The sequence below is a fragment of the Liolophura sinensis genome, chromosome 13, assembly GCF_032854445.1.
Source record: "Liolophura sinensis isolate JHLJ2023 chromosome 13, CUHK_Ljap_v2, whole genome shotgun sequence".
In the NCBI taxonomy this organism is placed as follows: Eukaryota; Metazoa; Mollusca; class Polyplacophora; order Chitonida; family Chitonidae; genus Liolophura; species Liolophura sinensis.
The window spans coordinates 5,113,364-5,136,533 of NC_088307.1; the positions used below are offsets into that span (position 1 = coordinate 5,113,364).

Consider the following 23,170-nt stretch of genomic DNA (forward strand, 5'->3'; position numbering starts at 1 on the left):
GTGCTAAAGTTACACAGTAACATGCGTTCTGAGAGTACCTAATAAAGGTAAGTGTACAGTCAGATCACTGGGGACAGTCATCATACATGTAACATGTACACTATCTGCCCAGCAACACCTCAATCCCTGTTAAAAAAGCAGGAAGGAAATGGCCTATCACTGGCCAGGCCTGGCACAAGTCTACCGTAAACTACCCAATAACCAGAGTATAACTTATAGATCATGAGCACCGAGGACAAAAACTGTACATCCATAGATACATTTTCAGTACATGTATGTATCAGACATCTAACTTTATAAAAAAATGTTATCGTGGACAAAATTTCTGAAGGGCCAATGATTTACAAAACAGCATATTTAGACAATTACATGCACTCAAGCCACGTGCACTTGGCAGTCAATGAAGGTGTCATTGCAGGCAACACAGTTCAATAACAATGGGCACATGAAAACAGCATATGTAAATGTGCAAGTTCTCAAGGCCAAAAAAGTGTATAACTTTACTTTAATATGTTACTGTACATTGTATGCAGGTGTTTACCAAAAAAGACATTGTTGTTCTGTAAATGACACTTAAGTACTCAGAAAAAAAAAGACACCAGACATGGACAAACCCAACTAGTCACATTAGACATGACACTGGGCCAACCAGTCATGTTTCTGTAACAAATTCTAACTACAGCCTTACTACATTTCCTTGCTCTGAGTGCTGAGCGCTTAGCGAGGAAGCAGCAAAAAACATTTTTAAATTCTTTGGTATGACCTGACACAGGTTTGATCCTGGATCTGCTGACTTTGGAAGCGGACGCTCTAACCATAATGTCACCAAAGCAGTCAAATCGAAAATGAAACACCCTGATATGCAATTCTTCCTAAATCTATGCCTCTGAACCATCAATCCAAATCAACAGGGAGGAAATAGGAGGGAAATTATACTCCAGCAGGGAACATGGTGGTCACCATTTCCATATCCTGTTTCAACTTTAATGCTTAAATATACACAGCCTATATGTCTGAGTGTTCCAGGTTAGAGGTTCCAATGTCTGGTAAAGAAAGGTGCAGGGTGTACTGAATTCATAGTATGTTTTTTATGTAAAAAAATTAATAAAAAATAATATGATGTTTTGGAATTCTCTCACTTATGTTGATGTTTTTATCCTTCTGTCCACCCCCCCCCCCACCACCACCCCTCAATTTCTTTTTCTCAGTTTGTGCATATATGCATGCACTTTAAATTTATAAAAGGAACAATAGATTTTAAAGATATACATACATCACTACATGACTGAAGATAAAACTAGGGATTTGTGATATCACAACAATGATACTTGTGTTTGTGTTTGTGTTATGTATGTGTTCTATTCTTTAAGAAGTTATCACACATGTCCACATGTAATATCAAATCTGTATATTCTCTCATAAACCATCTGCATGTGTGACTGGCTACAGATGAGGTAAACTGAAGATGGTGTTGACTGGGTGAAATACTGCACACCCAAGGTTGCTCTGGTACAGGTCAGAGGCTGAGCCATGTGGTTAGAGTGTAGGGGGTGAAGTATCAGATCTGGGGTCAGTGAAAGCCAACTGTGACCAGCTGAGCTCAGATAGGGAGAGAGGGTGCCTGAGGTAAAGGGAGGTAATCATTCTACATGTACTTCTAGCATGTGTGTCAAATGTATTTCTTACCAACATGTGTTGGCCTGAAAAAAGGATACATGTACTCATAACAATAACAAAATACCACAAGTGCAATGGTGTTTTTACCACAGGATTTATGAAATTGTTAAAGTATTTAGTTCACAAATTATGGGATAGAGAACTTTAGAAAAACAGAATAACCCTGTTCAGTGCAAATTCAGGACAACATGCCCTGTGAAACAGAACAAGCCAGTTTTAAAATAATGTAAGGCTTGAGCCATGCAGATGTCTCCAAATGTGAAAAACTGGATTCTGTGAGAATTCACAGGGATGTGTTTGTCAAAATTAGATATGAATCGCCCACATTTCAAATCCCAGGTCTATATGTACACATACATGAATGTTTTTCTTAATATGCCCGGACACAATTGGGCGTTACCGGATTGACTGTCTAAAAAATGGCCCTACTCTAAAGATTTTATTGCACTGTAGACAAAATTTTTTGTAGTATTCTCTCCATACTAATTTCTTTAAAACCTCTATCATTTTCAATAGTCTGAATTAAAAGTAATAAATAATAATAATTCTCTACCAACAACCCTAGTTTTTCTTATTTTGTTACGGTCGGGATAGAAACAGCCCCACCAAAGAAATTTTTCGTAGACATCACTCAGTGAAGTTATAACGAATAGCACGTGTATGCACATGTATGTACATAACAATGCAAACTCTTTTAACATGTTGAGATGAGAAAAAAGGTTAGCGGCTCTCTAAAAATGGAAATACATGCACAATGAGAATTAGACTTGTCATTGGACTTTCACTGAAAAATGAGGAAGATGAAATGACCATTTAGCAGTTTTAATTTTGAACTTATCTCTTTGATGAAGCTTTAACTTTCTCTTACAAAATGAAAAGGCTAATGATTATAGCCAGCATTACAATTTATACACCCAGGTTATTCATATTACATGATTTGCTCAAACCTTAACCACTCACTAAACAGAAGCTTTGAACCACAACAAGTTTATTTAATTAGAGCCTGACATATATTTGGTTGCAAGGCAATCAAAGACCTCACCTGTATGGGACACACGAAAGCAAAACTTCACCACGATATATAAAGTCAGTGGTGAAACTTAACGCCTGCTGACATGCCAAAAGCAGGCAATAAACATGGAAAGTACGTTATAGGCTTGCATAGCCTACCTTATCCGATTACCACTATTACTCGATACTGAATCTCTCCTTTACAGATAAATTCAACTTGAAATGTCTGATGGATGTCATACGTTGCCATTTTCCCCTTCTGTTGTTGTTGGTAATCAACAAAAGTGCCTCTGCCACACAAGAGTTCAGCCAATCAATGGGGAAGTTTTCTGTGTTCTACGTGACTCGGTTCCTTGTAGTGTGGTAACCATAACGCACGCATTCAGTACCTTAAGCCGGGCACGGAAGAGTTTGTATTTTTATCCTCAAATCCACTGCTAACAAGAGCCAGCAAACAAAGATGAAGCCACTCTATAATCTGATCACAACAGACCAAAACAAGAAATAATCAATTTGTATAATATATGTCATGCTTGTGCTTAATTGTGTCATCCATTCAGCTGAAGGCATTTTAGTTGGTGAGTGAGTGCTTAGGGTTTAACTTTGTATTTAACAATTTTTCAGTCATATGATGGCAGTGAGTGCAGGCTGCCTTAAATGCAGGCACCGAAAAAAAAGTCACACCACTGAAAGTAATGAATTGTGAACTTGGTAATTTACGGTAATTAAGGTGCACACAGAGCATCAGTGATGGAACATCCCCCTTGTGTTTTATATGCATGTAAAACTTCAGGATGATACATGATGTACTTTTTGAGATACCACCCTTAGCATGTTGAGTAATGTTTGTGATTTTAATACACAATAAATACACTAAGTAAGGAAGTCAGTTATTTATGGTATTTACTATACACACACGAATCAACGATGGAATATCCTCCTCGTGTTATTGTGCTCTACATGTGTTCAAACCCTGAGCTCAATAAGTGCAGCACTTTTTAAGATACCACCCCTAATATTTAGCTTAATATCGCTTTCCTTGTTATTGGACGCCGACACTCAGAGTATGACATAAGTGGGTTAAAAATGTCCTTCTTTTTGTCAATTTGTATTATTTCCAAGGACTAATTTTAGTTAGGCCAACCCAAGAACTATACAGATGACTTTGGTTTATGCTAGGAAAGGTATAATGCGTGGGTAAATGATCCTTACAATCAACTCGACATATATTCCCTCCGTAACTCATGCAAATGTGTTGCTCTATGAGAGTTTTTCAATGCTGCAACCATTTTTGTCCATAAAGATCGGCTAACTGGAAAGAATGCAATAGTGAGCATTTTTACCTTGGCAGCAAGCGTTTGAGTAGCGGGCGTTTTGACCTGCTCCTTTCTCTCTTGTCACTAACTGCCTAAACAGAAACTTTTAAAATCAAAACCTTTTGATTTGAACGCCATTATGAACATTGAAAATTCCCTTGTATGGCTATAGTCCTATCTGATAAATCACTCAAATGTCATTTTCAGTGAGTTCGTGTATGGCTTTAAACATCACTACGGCATCATTTTGATCCGTGTAAAGTAGTTTATGTGTTTGATGAACCGCTGAACCTAACGACTATGAGAAGATAACGTTGTTGTTGTTTTATATTTCCAGATGGAAGGAATGTGATTCCGGTGTTCTGCGTGATCCAAGTTTCGACAATAATCACGTACACCTAAAAACTGGTAAAACCAATTCCGAAACGCTAGTCAAGTAATTCAGCCAGCTGAATAATGGTAAGAAGAACTGCGCTGTCAAATTTGGCAAATCGGCTCGCAGACATTGATGATCCGATTTTTCTTCGGAGCGATGCCCAAATCCTGCCATCATTCTTATAAATAAATCGACTTACCTGTTCTCTATGTTTATTGGAAGCGTTGGATCATACGCTTCTGATGAATCCATCTTGCTTTGAAAGTGATTTCAGCTCATTGTAAACGTAATATTTGTAAACAAGGTCAAACTAATTTGAAGTTCTAAAATTCCGCCATATTATAGAGCGGTACAACCACGCATGTGCAATGGATGCAGATGCGGCGCAATGAAGCAAGAGAAGATAACTCAAGTTAAGCTATCTTGATAAAGTCATCTCCCCTGAAAACCACAGCGGGTGAAAAAACTGCTAGGCTGCAAATGGCTTAAACATTTTGACAGATACATAGCAGATTATATAACTGTTATATTAGTCCCAGATTTTACTAAGTACGGGATATTCTTTATTGAACCATGCAGCTTAATCACCAAAAAGGTAAAATTATCGATGAAAGTTTTAATATTTATACTCTCCATGAAATGTAAGGTGCTGGTTCAACACCTGCTTCGGGCTGCGCATTCTTCTCCCGCCACCAGTGCTTTTATGACGTCCTGCCATAAACGGTATACGGCTCTCGTGAGACTGTTAAATCTGAATTTTCCCCATTTTGCTAGCTCCATGTGATTTATTACCCCCTGCATTCTGTGAAGAAGCCGGATGATCGAAACTATGGCCGAATTTACTTTGTGGACCAAACCAGGATTTGTACTCTGATCTTCACAAACGCGGTCCAGCGATCAACCAACTGAGCTAAAGGGAAGTCTCCATTTTAATAATTCATGTCTACCCAGACAGAATTTAATCGCGAAACCTGCACGTCTGGTCACAGCACAAGGATAATTGTTGAAGGATTTGAACTCGGATCTCCACATCAACTCTACCAACTGAGTTCCCAAAAGGAAATTCCCAACAGCTACTGCTAGCATAAGCACCGGAAAACTATAGAGCATACCATTAAATATGAGTCAGGATCAGAATCAAATTTATTTTCCACTAAGCCATATTTACAGGTAGGCCTACACAGTTTTAAAACATTGTCAGACATGAAACAACACAATAAGTTTACACACACACTCTTTTATCCCTAAATCTCTTTACAATCTGCCATGGCTTTGAATATAAATTTAGCTATTACGTATTCTTGTTGATCACGTGTTGGTTAATTTATCCCATGCATGCACGTGCATGTGATCTTTACGGCTTTATTCAAAACCATATAATCAATCAACAAATTGCAATGGATCAATCAATCATTCATCCTGCCCATGAACACCTTCATCCATCCATGTATTCATCAATATATCAGGCAACAATCAATCAGTCTATCAATCAGCAGGCTAGATGCCTTCATTTGCTAAATTTGGTGGTTTCGAATCGATGCAATAGGTGTGGGTCACACCAGCGTAAGTACTGATTCAGATGTTTTTTCGTCTTTCGTCTTTCGATGATGACAATAGAGCTATCACCAACAAATAAACATCCTTATTTAATATATTTAATAAGGTGTATTATTTATTTTTTTATTTGATGGGTGTTTTACGCCGTACTTAAGAATATTTCACTTACACGGTGGCGGCCGTGATTGGAGGAAATCGAGCAGACCCCGGGAGAAACCCAAAACTATCCACAGATTGCTACCAGCCCTTCCCACGTACGGTCAGAGAAGAAGCCAGCAAGACCTGGACTTGAACCACTCGACCACATTGATGAGAGGCTCATAGGTCATTCCGCCGCGCTGACACCTAACTACCTCGTCCATGGTATTTTTATTTTTATGTATGTGCGCGTAAGCCTTGGGCGGACCACAGATTTATTGTCTGACACCATGAATAAATTTACCTGAAACGGAAACCTGGGGATGGTTGTGGGTTTCCTAGCAACATGAGTCAAGCAAAATTACGTAAAAAATTTCATTGATATTGGTTGTAATTTATTAGACCTCTCTGGTTTAGCCTTACTGAAAATGCCGTGTTGTTATCACGTTTAACATACAATCACATAAAAGTAATACAAAGGGACCAGGACCACGATCAGAATCCTGGCCTATGCAGGCCTACAACACAAAGGCAACAGCATACAGGGTAAATCCAGAGCAGTGACGACAGTGTGATAGTTGGCAATCAGCCACACGCATTATCGCTGAAAATCGACCCCACCTATCTTCCCTTGCATGCCAATACTCCTCTTTCAGCGTTTTATCCTGGAGATTCATGCATGTGCTTAAAATACAGACCTTTATTGGCTTTATTTTGGGGATGAGGTAATGCATATTGCTCTATTTGTGAGAGATGTTGCTCCAAGGAATTACTCAAAGCTTGCAAAACCGCATCTTGGGAGTTATATCCTGGGAAATCCAATGGATTTTTTTTTTTTTTTTTTTTTGATTGGTGTTTTACGCCGTACTCAAGAATATTTCACTTATACGACGGCGGCCAGCATTATGGTGGGTGGAAACCGGGCAGAGCCCGGCGGAAACCCACGACCATCCGCAGGTTGCTGGCAGACCTTCCCACGTACGGCCGGAGAGGAAGCCAGCATGAGCTGGTCTTGAACTCACCGCGACCGCATTGGTGAGAGGCTTCTGGGTCACTACGCTGCGCTAGCGCGCTAACCGACTGAGCCACGGAGGCCCCAGGAAATCCAATGGAGATGGTGGCATTGGCATACGTGTTTCCCTCACTTTGTTATACAAGGAAACAACATCATTCATGTTATAGTGGACTGCTTCAAAAAATGAGTAAGGGCTATCATCACGCTATCATCAGGAAGCTACTGCATTTGTCAGGTCTGGTTTGGTTTGGGTCTGTGCATCGAAACAGACATTCGTATACCAGTCGTCAACCAAAATAGACGTCCTGGGTCGATAGTCACAAGACCAATTTTCATAACGACGTTTAAAGCAAAACACCAAAGAAATGAGAAAGTATTCGAAGCGTAAAATTATGCAAAGAGAATTAAGCAGTTATCAGTTTTCAGTGTGATGATGGAAAGAAACTATAAGAATGTTCCAGAAGAATGTTCGATGAGGCCCTGTACATTCTGACAAAGGCACAAGAGGGGATCTTGTCCATTCTATAGCACTCACGCCTTTCCATCTGAATAGGTGGAAAGGAAGACGTCATACCTTTCGAGAACATGCAGTTGAATTAAAAGAAGATCTAGAACTCGCATATAGGGACTTCCGTTGGCCAGCGAACCAGTGCTGCGCAATGACCCAGGAGCCTCTCACCTATATGGTCGCTATAGGGGTTCAGGTCCAGCTCGTGCTACCCTCCGTCGTATAAGTGAAATAACCTAGAGTACGGCGTAAAACACCAATCAGATGAATAAATAAATAAATAAGTAATAAATAAATAAATAAATAAATAAATAAAATTACCTTGTAAGGCTAGAACTCGCATAATAAAGTACTAGGAGATCACTTAAGCAAACACTTAAGCTGTACAAACCACATGTAGGCCTACTGTGTTTTCCTGTGGTAGAGCGAGTAGAGGCCGCCATAGTGTTGCCAAAGTATAATACCGAAGTCACCAGACATGACACTCAACCCTGTCACATTATACTAAGACCGTCCTATAAGGGAAATGTTCTTCAGAGCGGCTTAAAACACCAAACAAATAAGTAAATAAATTAAGTGTGGCTGTGCGGTGTGTGCGCGGGGTGTGTGCAGGGTTTCTACCGATACTAGTTTGGTCAAACGGCCTGTCACAGGAGATACCTTCCGCCTTGCTATCCCCATCTTCATTTTTATCAAGCCAAACACTTCACAAATATTTTTCTGCCTTGATCCAGAGGGCAGGTCTAAGCGGTCCACCCGACTCGGTTTATGAATATTAATTATGAATATTAATTAGTATCCAAGTATCCAGTAAAATAGTAGTTTCTTTAATGATGGGTAGAAAAGACGAAACGCGATGTCAAAATACTTCTCGGTGACTTTAATGTTTGTGTTTACGTTTTGCATTCTCTACAGGCTCTACATGTCTGAATTTTTTATTTGCAAACATTCTTTGTCAACTTGAGCATAGGTAAATATGTGATTTGATGACGTCGATGGTCTGTTAAGTTCCGTGGAAGACTCTCGAATGGCCGACGAATCAAAGCAGGGAACAGAGTGATGGAAAAAGTAGCGATGTATATAAATCAATATTCATTGATTGAATGAAGATGTACTATCCCTGGTCCCGGGATCACGGATCCATCTAAGACTTAAGTCAAAACTTCAGTCATTAAATTAAGTATGTTCCTTTCCGTTACGTTATCTGAAATTTGTTCCACAATAACTTGCCCATAATTTCCGTTTTTTAAACAAAAGTTTGACCTTGTAACATAATAAAGAAACAACAATTTTAAAGTGATTTGAAATTCTGACTTAAGCCTAAGATCTATTCGTGATCCCGGGACCAGGGCCTTAACAGAGGCTCCCAAGTGGGACCAACACTGTACGCGCCATCTCTTGTCCAGCTTATGTTGGTTTCCCCTCCGGCCGAACGTGGGATGGTCTGCCAGCAACGAATCTAGGACAAAAGCCCCTGCGGACAAAAGCCCCGCGGACAACAGCACCGCGGACAACAGCTCCGCGGACAAAAACCTCGGCGGACGTCGTCTTGCTTAACCCACAAAACATAGCCGGCAGTCTAACAAACTTGATGTTAAATATCTGTCGACGGGAATTCATCTAGTTTGACTTAGTTTTCCATCAAAAAATTTGTCAACAAAGCGTATCCGAGTCTGTTACTGTATCCAGTTCAACAGTTTTCCTCTTTTCATCGTTGTTTCGCCAAAATGGTTGTCTGCGATGTCTCTAATGTTATTATCGAATGCTTTTTGTCGTGCAAATATAAGTGCATTCTACATCTAATTGCGTAAATAAAAATGTATATATTATTCCCCGAAATGGAGAAAAATGAACGTTCGCTGCATGTTTTTGAACATCTACACTACGGACTATCGACACCGGCACGTTTTGTTTCTTTTGTTTTCTGACGTTAAAAACCATCACTGCTACAAGTATTTGGAATCAACCATTTTCTTTAGTGATGTTAGGCTATAGCATTTAAATTTCCAGGAACAATTAACATACTACAGCAATTATTTGCCATACTTGAAGACTTTTTGGGTTTCAGATAAGCCTGGAATGGAGATCGGGCATTCTGTATCCTGCTGAGAGATATATGGTTTTCTCAAACAAGCACACAACTTAAAGTCATTTACCATATACACTTAGTACTGATCGAGGACTTTATATCCGCTGGGGTTTTTGTCCGCCGGGGGGTTTGTCAGTGCCCCGCTAGCAACCTGCGGATGGCCGTGGGTCTCCCCCCGCGGGCTATGTCCAGTTTCCTCCCACTGGCCGCTGTCGCATGAATGAAATATTCACGAGAAGGGCATAAACCACCAACCACACCAAACAAATAAATAAATATATAAATCAATTTAAGATTGACATTATGTGTTAAGAAAATATTTTATAACGAAAGGTATTGGGTTAGCTTCCGCTGTAGAGCTGGTGAAACTTGGATACCGGAAGTTCATACTTGGATACCACATTTCAGAAGAAGCGCCTCAAAAGGCAAAACAGCATCTTGAAGAAAGTTATGGGAGTTACAGTTGTCCCAGTCAAAGGTAAAAGGTCTATTTTATCCTCAAAAAGAATTTTTGCATATTTAGTGAATTCCACAACCGTTACGCATTGGCCCTTGGTTTCTGTGCAATAATTGTCAATAATTGTTTAATCTCACGATCTAGTGTGTAAAGAAGCGGGATCGAGGTATACACTAAAGTCTTACATGTTTAACGATTCCACTGACCACAACGCCCTCTATCGACCCTCAGATGTCCCACGAACGGAGTTATCCCCACTTCTGACGTGGGAGCCGCAGTGAGTTTCCTGGTGTTGGAGAAAGCCAGGTTTATTACAGGAGCTTTCTTGCCTGTTGACGGTGCTCTAATGTTTGCCTCTTGAAACTGAAATGCTATAACTTGATGTAACATCCAAAATTTTAGCAGTGGTCGAGATAAGAATTTCGCATTGTAAATGTCAAAATGTCATCTACCTTTATGTTACTGTTGAGTTCCTTTACTGGATGTTGACAAATTTAACTCGGAGACTCGAATCTAATCAAATGAATCTATTCTCCACACCATGCTGACCATGTAACTACAACACATAGATACTTCCGGTTACATAATAAACCAGATCTGATATAAGAGGTGGAAACACTACATCATTTCCTTTCTGTAAAAAAAAATTGCAATCTTTGCGCTGTTCTTAACGTTCGTGTACATTATTCATTGACACCAAATTACCCGAATAAAGCAAACTGGTTTCTTCAAAGCAAAGGAAGAAATGTCATGAGACAACAGTATCACATAGACGAGCATGTAACGTTCTGTCTTGAGAATTCCGAACATTCAAGAATATTAAGATCAAAGCTCAAAAGTACACATCACTTTAAAAATGTTTACTATAAAAGGTTGAACAGTTCAGTTCACGTGAGTCCATGATAAAGTCATTGAATCTGGAGGGCCGATTCCTCTCACAGGTTGCCCTTGTTTGTGTTATGGGCGCCTGTGGTTCGCGATGGTTCTCCACCGTGTCGTCGCGTGAGTGGGAGATTGGTTCAACCTCCTCAGACGCGAATGCCTCGTCGCATTCATCTTCGCGATATTTCCTTACAAATGTTGAGTTCCGACAATAGCTTGTGCCGTCAGGGGCCTGTACTACAATTTGATTGCTCTTCTTTCCCTTCACCGTGAAAGGCACATTCTTGTATGTTGCTGAAAGCTTATTTTCACGACGTTGTTGGACCAAGATAGTGTCTCCAACCACGATGTCGCGTTCAGTGGCGCGGCGTTTTTGGTCTGCATTACGTTTTCCAACAGTCTTTCTCTCAGCATAACGATTGTGCACTTCGGAATCGTATCTACGATTTTGCGGCCAACAACGGTTCAGCAGGACTAACGTCGGTTGTAAAAATGCATGCGTTCACACCACCATGTGACCAAGCCAGTTTTAAGCCAGTTCAGGAATTTGCCCGTTCGCCCGGTCACACTTAAGCCGGTTTAAGTATATATAATTACGACGTCATCCTGAACTCCACGTATCGGGGGCGTTTAATTCAGTTACCGTTCACACGACACACATAAACCGGCTCAAGTCCTGAAACCGGCTTAAACCCACGTCACGAGCAGGGACAAATAAACCCGATGAAATGCCCCCGCTTTGCTTTCACACGAGCGACATCAAACTGGCTAAAAGCCACTTTCGGATTTAAACCAGCTTAACTTTGTCCGTGTGAACGTGGTATAAACAATCTGTGTTACAGTTGTGTGCGCTTTCAGCAAAAGTAGAATACGGAAGTTTACGGGCCTCTGCTTGAGGTAAGGCTTTCCCTCTGCCCAGCCATTCGTCTCTTCTAATCGGTCACGCCATTTCACAGCAGCTGCGTTGTGATATTAGCTTATCGTAACATCGTTTCACAGCATGAGAATTTCGTCATTATCCGGTTTCTCGTTTAAGGAGAGTTTTATGACAAATCAACATTAACAAACAAATAGCCATGTATTTCATTATTAGATGTTTGCTAAACTCCTTGTAGTTGTCATTTACCGACCGTACGTGGGAAGGTCTGCCAGCAACCTGCGGGTGGTCGTGGGTTTCCCCCAAGCTCTGCCCGGTTTCCTCCCACCATAATGCTGGCCGCCGCCGTATAAATGAAATATTCCTGAGTACAGCGTAAAACACCAATCAAATAAATAAATAAATAAAATATAGTTGTCATTTATAGAATGAAGGGCAGTTTTTCGGCGAAGGAAACTGGAGCACACGTTGGCAAATTGCTGGCGAATTTTCCCACGTTTTCCACAGATTTCCCCGCCAAATAAACTGGTTGAAGACAAGTGTTTTAGAGAAAGTTTATCCACTACCCAAACAGTCCCACGAACGCCGAAGATGGGTAAAGTGCAAAGTCCGTCCAAGGCTGGGATTGACACCACACCTCATGGGCCAGCGGTTTGGAGCAGACAATTACCACAGGACCAGACCGCGATCCCCAACAATTTATACCCTTATAGTTCAGTATATCCATACAATTATTAGTAATTACTAAAATTTAACAGAAATCATTTATGGACCCATTTCCGCCAGGGGTATGCAGAGATTCTCTGGATTATTGCCGATTGGCGTTGAGATATAAGTGGATGGGTGGGCCCGGTTTAAAAAACAAAATAATGTAGTTTTAACTTACCTGCAGCGAGAGTTTCTCTGTGCTTCTATGACCCGTGGTTATTAAAGTTACATATACACTGTCTAGAATACCACGTAAACTTTTCTTATGTGATTTTTTTTTTGCTGCCCACCGGCGAGATCGCTTTACACTTACGTTTCTTGTCCCAGAAGCATTGTAATCAATCGATGTGACTGCCTTACAAGACAAGGACGGAGCCTTAGTTAAGTTGATATAAATCGCATTCTGACAACACAAAATACAAACAATAATAGACAGATGAAGAACATAACCTTGCTTTTTCATTATGAGATTTATCTCAGATATAAAATAAAATTAGTAAAGCACGCGGGTTAGACGCTTAGAGCTATCTGATTTCTTTTTAGCACATCTGTAGTTATACAAGCAGCGTTTTATTGACAAACGATGAATAAGGGCATAAAAGCCTAAAAAAATTATAATAAAATAATAAAAAAAAATCGGTTGACAAAAACCGAAGTAATAACTGAAACCAGTTAATTCTGTACCCTTTCGCCGACCTTAACTCTTAAGGTTGGCTATGGGCCCGTATGATGTCAATAATTAATAATAATTAGGTGACATAAATGTGATCGTAAACATCATCAATATGATACAAATGAATGAATTTCTAATCGTAGGTAATCGTAGGTAAAAAAAATTAGCAGTAATAAATGAAAAATTCATTCGTTTTTTTTTTAACAAAAATTGCAAGAAGCTGTTACGTCCTACAATGGCCAAGCATCCAGGCCCAATTTCATGCAAATAAGAAAACACTATGACAGTAATGCACTGAACTAATTTGCCATGATCGGAAAAATTAAAGCTTTGGAAAACATAACGACGATTAGCTTTATTCAACTACCGAAGAACATAGACAATGGGAAATTCAACACATTCCACCTGCATGTACAAATTGTAACAATATTTACAAAAAAGGCAACGTGGAGAAAAAGCATAACAAAATGAAAAATAATCAACTGGATTTGAGCCCCACACTACCAGAAATCATATACAATCCGTATAGTGCTGAAAACCACCACAGCGTCTTGGAGGTGTGCATGGGGGTGACAGGAAATGTTAGGAGACTGTAAAAAAATTTTGGTCTAAATAGTTGGAAGGAATAAGCGATGTTGTTGTCTTTAAAAAATATCCTCGGTTCAAAGCCATGGCGTGCGGCATCCTAAATCCCGTCCCTTCCTTACGGGTATGCAAGGTCTAAACCTCAACAGAAACTGGAAACCGCGATATTTCTTTCACGGTTGACATGGTTAAATTTGGCCTAGTAAGGGCAACATGTTTTGGGCTCATCATGACTCAAGGTACAGGTGTGGATAGACATTTTTCGTATATTTCACATGGCTTTGGGTTTATATTCATGATAGCACTAGGGGGAATGCTGAAGTAGGGTGGTATCACTTAAATATCTCTAGCAAGAAAACTATAGATCGTAACTCAAATCCGTTGGCATTCATTGGCAACTACATGTATTGGGCTACAATTTGGTGCAAGCCTCAGATTGGTAGCTTTCGTAGTTTTCGAGTTACAGGCCATTGAAATTACGTGACTGAAAAAAGATTTAGACCATATCTCACAAAGTTACAAACATAGGCAAAATCCGAAAGCAGATTCAGAATCAACGTTGTCAAATATATCAGAGTACATGAAAACATAATCAAACTTAGACATTTTTTATGACGTCATAAGTTTTCAATGCCAATTTCAAAGATTTTTTCAAACTTGTTCTAACTGGGATCACTCTACAAGTGTATCAAATTTCAGACCTGTTCGTTGGTTCTTGAGAAGAAGATTTTTAAAGCTTTTGATCAAAATCCAAGCGGGCCTTCATGTTACGCCAAAAGTTAACCAAAAACAGCAAAAATATGCCTTGTATTTTGTTCCTAAAATCACCAAACTTCAACAACATCCAATAAAAACTTTTTTATACAGCTCTTAAAGCTTTCAAAAAGCCTTCAAAAAGACGGAAGAAAATAATAAAAATCCGAACGATTTCAACAGGTGTTCCAGCACAGAGTGCCTGGCCACCTAGAAATGATTCGAGTGAATAAGATACTTAACAAATTATCTTCCTAATAAAAGGAAATTTCCTTTATATCATGCTGAAAATGAAGGATTTCATTTTCACACGAACTTAAAATGGTATTGAGATTTTATGTGCAATTTCACTTAATCCGGACCTGGTTAAAAATGGTTTTAATGACAAGGAACAATTATAAGCATGCGCATAGGACGTTGCAGCTACATTCGGAAAGGGTTCAACCCCGGTCCTGATCACTCAGATTAAAGTAAAAGAAGCTAAAATATGAAGTAAGGTTCATCAAACATACAACTGAAAATTATGCATAAAAATACTTTTATTCATTAGTTTTTGAAGAGTGTTGAAAATCATTCCAATATTTGAATAGCATAGTGGGCTTTATGAGCCATATTGACAGTATCTGGGACCTCTGATGTCACATCTCCATTTTTCCTGATATTCACCAGAAGACATGAATTTTTTGGAGCATCATTTCAGTAATACTTTATTTATAGGTAAAAAGAGTTATTTCAAAATTCAGTGTCGTGATTAGAGTTGGAAAAAATTCCTCAGAAGTCAGAGTTCCTAAATTCTGATATTATGGTCCATAAAGCCCACCGTAGAATACCTTTTGGATGCCTTTAAATCTCTTCACAAAAATCTAAAAAAAACAAAAAAATAATAAATGAAAGTACATTTATACATAATTTTAAGTGGTCTATTTAGTGACACCTACTTTGAATTTCAGGCAACACATCTCCGGCATAAATTACAGGGTGTTAAAGATGGAAGACGCAATGGACTCTGCCATTTATGCCAGCGTTTTCTCAGACAGAAATAACTAATCAAGTATATACTTAATATCCATATTTCTGCTCGCTCTTTCCATTGCGCTTGTGCTAGTACCTATGGCACTATGCATAATAATTAATGACGTCACAACAATATTTAACATCACATCAACAGACTACACTTGACTGTCATGATTTTCTGCATTCTTCTTTCGATTGTAGGACGCCGCGAAATTTCTCGGCAGTTGAGTGTCTTTGTCGTTTTCCCTGTCCTCATCTGACTGAGCATCGTCAACGTCCTTGTCTTCGTCTGTGGACAGTTCGATTACATCCATCATCCCGTCGTTTCCTCCTACATCCATTTCAGTCGAATTATCTCCCCTTTGGTCATCAACTGTTTCACTCAACACTGGAAGTGGAAAAGAACAATTGTTAAATGTAATTCATATTTCAATACTAAAGTGTCGACCAAAGAATCTTGATTTCACATTCTTAGCCCCTGTGTACTTTGTTACACGGGGGAAATCCATGCAGTTTTTGTTGTTGTTGTTGTTGTCTCTGTGGACACAATTATGAAACAGTGATAGCGTGATTAAACCTGCCGGAAAAGAATTATAATTTCAGGGAGGATATAATCTAAAAAATAAAAATCCAGATTGAACTGCTTTGTCTATAAATAGTAAGCAAATATTCTCATCCTTGTGAACACAGACGGTACTGTCTAGAAGTCATGTTGGGGGAAGGCTACTTAACTCCAATATTGTTCATTACGCACGACACCCCAATATGTTAACCTTGAAAATCATTTTGCCCATTTACTCATAACGTTATAATATGGTGTTATTACGAAACCCTATTTGCAAAGTTTTGCTAAAGTCGCCAAATGAGAACATTTACTTCATGAATGAATGCTTGGAGTTGTGTGCATATACTGTGTCTTCTTGTGGAAGGGAGAGTCCATGCAACCAAAGTGTTGCCGCCATTGAAGCATCATGCCAGACACCAGTCCTGTTTTGCTCTAATCTCTCAGTGCAGTGCGCCAAGCGAGGCAGCATCAAATACCATTTTTAGCTGGACCCGGGTGTGATTTCGGGTCTCCGGACTTAGAACCGTTTGCTTTATGAGAATGCACTGATAAAATTTTGAGGCCTTATTTGTTGTTATTATTCTAAATATTTCTAACTAACTGCGATGTTCATTTTACAGCAAATAGCGAGATACGGTTTGAGAGACTGCGATGAACCAGTCAGACGCACGGCATCATGTTATACATCTGCTCAAATTAATACGATGCTATAATTGATATGCAATAATGTTTTACATAAACTCTATCGATCCGGTACCTTCATAAAGTTTCGATACACACACTTCTTCTTTCTCCTCATTGGTCGGTGAGCAGGACATCTCGCGTTTCTCTTTTCCTGACTGTTTAGCCAGTTCCTCAGACTCCTGTTCTCGCACGTATTTAAGGAACACCTATTAAAACGTCAGCATATATGTATTACTGATTGATTTAAAGGTGTTTTAGGTCATATTCAAGCACGTTTCATTCAGCCGATCATAGTCAGGTCCTGGGATAGCGAAGCCATCTTCGACTTAAGTCAAACTTTCAAATCACTTTAAAATTGTTATTTCTTAAGTAACAATGTCAAAGTATTTCTTAACATCGTAAATTCTGGGTAAGTTATTGTAAAACAAATTTCAGTTAAACAACCGGTAATGAACATAACAAGTTTAATGATTAAAATTTTGACTCAAGCTTAAGGTCGCTTCGTGATTCCTTGGCCAGCTGCGTTAATTTATATTAATTGAATGTGACGAAACTTAGTTAACAGGAGTTTGTTGAAGACAGAGGGTCTTAAGCCATTGTACTAAGAGGTTACCATATTGCTACTTTTTAAGCATATATTTGATCACTTAAAATAAAACTCCAACTGAGGTACACTAACAAGCCGTATTTCGTGTGACCAGTACGGGAGTCTCGAGCTCGAACCTTTTTATCAAAAACGTTTAAAAGAATGTCAAAAGTTGTTTACTATTTTAAATTATATTACCATAATATGGAATCTAAAGAAAGTTTCACAAGGAGTAATTCAGAGTAGACAAACAATGGAGAAAATTGAGAAAATGAACATTTGTGAGCTTGAGGCGATCCGTAGGGAAAGGTGGTGTCATTGTGCCTCTGGAAGACAATAAGGCAGGTGATCGGTAATTAATGTCACACAGGTTGCCTAACATTTTTCACAAGTCACATGATACAGAAGGACTGTTTTTAACTTTGTCAACAAAAAAGTTCGAACTCGAAACTGCCCAATTTCTGTAGTGGTTTATATTGTGGGTAATTTCGAACCCACCTCATTCAGCTTCTTATCGCCCTCTAACCGATTTCTCTCCAGTTTGGCCTCTAGTTCAGGTCTGTCAATGCTGGGTCATCATATAAGCTGAAACATTGCCAACTCAGGTCATTTTTTTATCTATATCATTGATTAAATGAGGAAACCAGAGTACAGAGAACAAGAACCTGACAAACCCCAGTGAACATGCAAGCGTTGGATTGCCTCGCACAGTCTTATTCGTTACCAGCTGACAGGATGCACTGAGAGCAGAATTCATTTATTTTATTGTAGCTTTACGCCGTACTCAAGAATATTTCACGTATATAACCACCCTTGTGGGTGAAAAAAGGTTTGAAGGAATCAGGATTGGTTGGTCCGGTGTCAGTATAATGTGACTGGTGGGGGTGTCATATCTGTTGTATTTGGCATGATAGATCAGTAGAGGCTTGGCATCGCCGTGCCACAAGAGCATAGTATATGTACACACACCTAACCCCTAAAACTGTTTTAGGCAGAAATCAACGTGATTTATTTATTTATTCGATTGGTCTCTTTAAGTCGTACTCAAGAATATTTCCATTTATACGATAGGTCATGGTGGCCAGAATTATGGTGGGAGGAAAGGATTGAGAAGTTATTATGAGCTGAGACGCTAACTTCACACAATCAGGCAATCGGCAGTTGAAGGTGATCAAAAAATCCTGCCGGCGTCGTTCCTTGAGAAGATATCCCACGTCCTGAAAGGTGGAGTTTGAAATATCCTTCACCCTCTCCGAACTAGAAAAGTTAAACAAAAAATAACATTTGAATAATTCATGAAAGAAATAAGTCACACTTACCTGTATTCAGTTATATTTATTTGATCGAGGTTTTTACACTCCCCTGACAAATATTTATTTATTTATTTATTTACTTATGTACTTATTTGCTTTATTGGTGTTCTATACCATATTCAAGAATAGTTGACTCGTTGCATATTTATGTATAGCTGTATATTTATTTATGTGATGTTGCATAACCGAGACATCGCCGTTGAATAGTAGGCAAAATCGTTGTACATTGAGAAAATCGACCGTGCCGCAAGGTATACACTGTGTATCACATTTTTTTCTTCTTCGTCTATTAAGCTGGAAGAAATCGCTTTCCTAAAGAACCTAATCACCTGACAAACCTCTTGCGGTTTGTTTGTTTGGTGTTTTTACGTCGTACTCGAGATATTTCCTTTCTACGACGGCGCCCCAGCATTATAGTGAGAAGAATCGGAAGCCAGGAACATTTTGCAGGCTGTTGCCTTACTATATGGCCCTCCCTGAGGAATCAAAAACTTAAGTTAATATTTAAACAAAAAAAAAAAAAAAAAAAATATATATATATATATATATATATATATATATATACGCAAACTTACGACAAACAGAGATTTTCAGTCTTGTTAACTTTCATGATGATATCTGTGATGTCATGCAGCTCAGGAAAGATGTTTTTCTTGTTAATAAGTCGTCTGATTTTCTTGTTTATCTCCGGGAATCTGGTACCTACAAGACGACACAAAGACCAGGTTGTAAGGCTAAAACAACAACGTACCAACGAAATTTTTTGTAAATCTGGTACCTACAAGGCGACACAAAAAGCAGGGGAGCTAAAAAGTCTAAACCAGGGAAATGAAATGTTGATGGTCCAAAGGACGTGATTCCTAGTGAGATCGGCCAGATGTGAAGATTCTTGGATTTATTGTTTTTATTTGTTTACCGTTTCCCACCGCGTTGAAGAAGTTTTCACTCCTAAGACTGTGATATGGTCATCCTTGGAGATCTGATGAGAATGCATGGTAAATCCATTCTTCTTAGAGATCAGCATTGGCTTTTAAACAATAATCATATGGGTAAATCAGCTAATTTATTCCACAGATTTTTTATGAGTTTAGGCAAATGACATCTTTGGTTGGTTGCAGTGGTGTTTTAGTAAGACAGAACCGTGTGATATATTTCCGATTTATTTATTTATTTATTTGGTGTATTTGCCGTACTCAAGAATATTTCACTTTACGACGGCGGCCAGCATTACAGTGGGAAGAAACTGGATAAATACCGGGGGAACGCACGACCATCCGCAGGTTCCTAGGAGACCTTCCCACGCACAGCTGGAGAGGAAGCCAGCATGAGGTGGACTTGAACTCACAGCGACCGCATTAGTGAGAGGCGTCTGGGTCGTTACGCTGAGCTATCGCGCTAACCAACTAAGCCACGGAGGCCCCGATATATTTCCGAGTATGTTTTCTTGTTAATATATCAGCCTTGTTATGGTTTGTCGGTCTGACGTATTGGGTCTCGGCATGTTGGTCCTCGGCCGCTTGTGTTGGAAAACGACACAAAACAATTCCTGGGTGCATTAAAGATTTGCCAAGCATCATTACTTGTTTGGGAGCTCAAACTATAGTGATGATCATATCCGATATATGCAGTGCAAGACAAAAAAATAACTAAAAAGACCGTTACATACTGAAATCTACGGAACAAAATGCATGAATACTTTAGAATGGAAGAATATATATTGTTAAAATATCGGGGATGGACCATGAGTTCCAAAGGCAAATGGGGTGGTAGATATATGTACTAGGTATTCAAAGAACAAACAAATGAACAAAAATACGAGTGGATGTGAGAGTGAAAGTATACCTGCATATAAATGCTTATCTTCTGATTGGTGGCAAGTACAAAAAAGTACAAAATCTCGCCTGGGCTAAAACCCTGGCGAGCACAATCAAAGCTTTCTCGCTTACCCTCAAATCTCAACCGCTTCTCGACGGGTCGACCTGTGGTTTTCCGCCTCCCCTTAAGCTCACATAACTTTTCCCAGACTTTGACGAACTTCCTCTCCAGTTTGTCCTCGCACATGTAACACGAGTTCTCATCATCCAGCTCATCTAACGACATCTCCTGCTTTTTTAACCTTTCTATTATATTCCTCAATTCCTGTAAAACAGGCCACATTTCAGGATTTCATATATATCTCCAAGCGTGGACCCGAAAAGATGACCCGAATATCTGACGTGTATTACTACGAAGGACTGACATCATATTTAAGAAATAATGGACCTACAATTTACACTGTTAATGTTATGGTATATATGAAATGCGATGACAACACAGCATTTGAGTAATTCTAGACCAGTTAGTGTAACAGATGTAAATTACAATTAGATCACTGCATTTTTTTTCTACGTAGTTCTGCTTAAGCTTTGGTGCTAGAGGGCCTGGAATTCGCTACTATTTAAGGATTTGCCTGAACAGTTAGGATAAAAAGCTTAACTGACGTGTGACCATTTCTGACCATACTATTGTTGTATGATGTTTTCAGCTCGCATAACGACCTAATTAAATATGTGTAATCTTGCCAGCAAAAGCATCCAAAAAGAACAGTTAAAAAAACACAGAACAATTTTCTCATGCGGCTTTCGCCAACTAAAACCGCCAAGCGGGCACCGGTTGCTTAGTCTTCTCACTTCTACCAAAGCATGGGCCTCTCACCAATGCGGTACCTGTGAGTTCAAGTCCAGCTCATGCTGGCTTCCTCTCCTACGTGGGAAGGTCTGTCAGCAACCTGCGGATGGTCGTGGGTTTATAATACTGGCCGTCGTCATATAAGTGGAATATCGAGTACGGCGTAAAAACACCAATCAAATAAATAAATAAATAAATCTATCAAAGCAAAATTGTATGTAGTTTCCACTCTGGCTGACAAAGATTTAATCCAAGTTCTGGACATCAGCACTGAGGGCAGTACTCCTACACGTCATGCATGTTGTAAGGACATTCCAAACAGGGTTGTTTATTCCTTGTCAACTTATGTACATCCTCTGATGTACACGTGCATAGTCAGTGTCCCAAAACTGTTTGGCTCAAAGATCTCTAGGTCAAAGGCTTTCAACACAACTTAGGCTAGACTAGATTTTACCCGAAAACAACAGAAGTCACGAGTTGGATTCAAACCCCATTATTACCATTGCAGAGTTCAAGCGTCGATCAGCTGCAAAAACAAGGTGTTAACTGGTTTTCTCTACTTATCCAAAATGAAAATGAGACCTTACTGCCAGATAAATCTCCTGTTGTCTGATATGTTTCTCACTGACATCTGTTTTTTTTATCATCCTGGTTTTCGCTGCAAGATGGTTTTATTTTCGCTTCCTTTTTAGATGCTGACCCGGATTAGACGAAGTATTTGCATCCTGAACACCATTCTGAACTTTGCTGCAAGAGGGTTTAATTTTCGCTTTCTGTTTAGATGTTGACCGTGGACTTGGCGAGGCATTTGCACCATTAACCAGTATGTCTGATCTTTGCTGTAAGATGGTTTCACTTTCACTTTCTCCTTAGATGTTGAAGCTGGCTTTGACGAGGAATTTCTATATTCCTTTTTATCATTAACAACTGAAGCAAAATTCTTTTCTTTCTGGATAAATGGTGTATTTTCTGTCGCCCTGTTAGGTGTGGAAGCCAGCTCCGAGGGAGGGTCTACACATTTAAAGATCGAGATTGGGGTAGACACCGATTCTACCTTCGCGGGCTGAAGATTTACACGTCTAGGGATCAACTTCGAAGTACTTGAACCAGCAGTAAATGGTGAAGAATGGCACTCACTGCCATCGTCCACGGTGCCAAAGGACTGTCCACATCTTTCTGAACAGGAAGTTGACCGTCTGTGGCATTAGCTCTTTTGGTGACTTCAGAACTTGATCCAGTCCCTGGAGTTGTGTTACGTTTTAAGACGATCCAGACCTTGTCAGACTCTGCCGCATCGCTGTCCAGTTGGATTTTTTAGCAGGGCTGCAGAAGGAGAACATGTGCCTGTGCGTGTGGGGGGATTCACCGTTATTTTTAGAGACTAGCTCATAGTCTGGTGCATCTACCGGTACATCCAATACTCCCTTGCCACGGTTCGCCTTTTTCTTCGATAACTCCCCTGAGTCTGAACCAGAGCTTTTTCCACGATCCCTCTTTCTACGTTTATGTTTGACATTCATCTTATTTTTACCGTTTATCTCGGCGGAGTATTTGCCATGGCCTTTAACTCTTGCACAAAGTCCATAATATGGACGTACACCCTCTGCTTGTCATTGCTGATAGCGGACCTCGTAGACTGACTAGCTTTTTAAAGTCTGATGATTCTCTAAAACTTTCATCACACTTGTTGAATAGTTTTTCAGCATATTTACAGAAATC

The 23,170-nt window shown here is 39.5% G+C and overlaps 1 long non-coding RNA gene across 2 annotated transcripts; it reads right to left on the minus strand.

The window, feature by feature from the left end:
• Positions 1 to 18,030: 18,030 nt before the first annotated feature.
• LOC135480507 (uncharacterized) lies at positions 18,031 to 22,170 on the minus strand. 2 transcript variants are annotated; one of them, XR_010445938.1, is made up of 4 exons: positions 22,039 to 22,170; positions 19,360 to 19,486; positions 18,609 to 18,728; positions 18,031 to 18,056 (listed from the first exon to the last, which is right to left on the minus strand). It is a non-coding gene; the product is annotated as an uncharacterized LOC135480507 (long non-coding RNA). The 2 variants fall into 2 exon arrangements; XR_010445937.1 differs by lacking the exon at positions 18,031 to 18,056 and having other exon boundaries at positions 18,551 to 18,728.
• Positions 22,171 to 23,170: the final 1,000 nt, after the last annotated feature.